Source organism: Bison bison, unplaced genomic scaffold (assembly GCF_000754665.1).
Source record: "Bison bison bison isolate TAMUID 2011002044 unplaced genomic scaffold, Bison_UMD1.0 scf7180017864233, whole genome shotgun sequence".
NCBI classification, from domain to species: domain Eukaryota; kingdom Metazoa; phylum Chordata; class Mammalia; order Artiodactyla; family Bovidae; genus Bison; species Bison bison.
The window spans coordinates 803,567-804,255 of record NW_011494805.1 but is presented as its reverse complement, the minus strand read 5'-3'; positions in this window follow the sequence as shown (position 1 = coordinate 804,255).

The following is a 689-nucleotide window of genomic DNA, read 5'->3' as shown; positions in this document are numbered from 1 at the left end:
ATGGACTGGAATGGGTGAATTTAACTCAGATGACCATTATATCTACTACTGCGGGCAGGAATCCCTCAGAAGAAACGGAGTGGCCATCATGGTCAACAAAAGAGTCCGAAATGCAGTACTTGGATGCAATCTCAAAAATGACAGAATGATCTCTGTTCGTTTCCAAGGCAAACCATTCAATATCACAGTAATCCAAGTCTATGCCCCAACCAGTAACACTGAAGAAGCTGAAGTTGAACGGTTCTATGAAGACTTACAAGACCTTTTAGAACTAACACCCAAAAAAGATGTCCTTTTCATTATAGGGGACTGGAATGCAAAAGTAGGAAGTCAAGAAACACCTGGAGTAACAGGCAAATTTGGCCTTGGAATACGGAATGAAGTAGGCAAAGACTAATAGAGTTTTGCCAAGAAAATGCCCTGGTCATAGCAAACACCCTCTTCCAACAACACAAGAGAAGACTCTATACATGGACATCACCAGATGGTCAACACCGAAATCAGATTGATTATATTCTTTGCAGCCGAAGATGGAGAAGCTCTATACAGTCAGCAAAAACAAGACCAGGAGCTGACTGTGGCTCAGACCATGAACTCCTTATTGCCAAATTCAGACTTAAATTGAAGAAAGTAGGGAAAACCACTAGGCCATTCAGGTATGACCTAAATCAAATCCCTTATGATTATAC